The sequence below is a fragment of the Manacus vitellinus genome, unplaced genomic scaffold (genome assembly GCF_001715985.3).
Source record: "Manacus vitellinus isolate BGI_N305 unplaced genomic scaffold, ASM171598v3 scaffold_1_pilon, whole genome shotgun sequence".
Taxonomy (NCBI): Eukaryota; Metazoa; Chordata; class Aves; order Passeriformes; family Pipridae; genus Manacus; species Manacus vitellinus.
Genome location: NW_021939396.1, coordinates 17,025,697 through 17,026,152, shown reverse-complemented (window position 1 = coordinate 17,026,152; position 456 = coordinate 17,025,697).

Below are 456 nucleotides of genomic sequence, written 5' to 3'. Positions count from 1 at the left end.
TGGCGGCCCACAGCCCCACTCTTGCCTGTGACCCCCTCAGGGCTCCTCCGCCCCATGGACACGAATTTGTTATGTGGTGTTTCACTGCCCACGGCGGGTCTGGGGCAGCTGCAGAGAACCCGACGTTTCATCCCTGACGGGTCGTGGCGCCTCCAGGATCCCGGGGCAGGGAACGCTCGGGCTCTTCTCACGCCGCACCCAAACCACACCAGGCGCCTCCTCGCGCGCCGCCTTCCAGGTGCACAACCTGGACGTGGCCAAGTTATGTGGAATATAAAACAGGAAATTAACCTGCAGCCCTCAGCCTGGGCTCAGAGGTTTTAACCCCGGCAAGGCCCCTCGGCCTGCGGGCGGGACAGGACCGGGGATCGTGCAGGTGCCCCGTCGGTGGGGCCCCGGAGTGAACACAGACCGGCACAGCCCCGAGCCCCGGCGGGGCAGGCGCCGGCTGCCCGG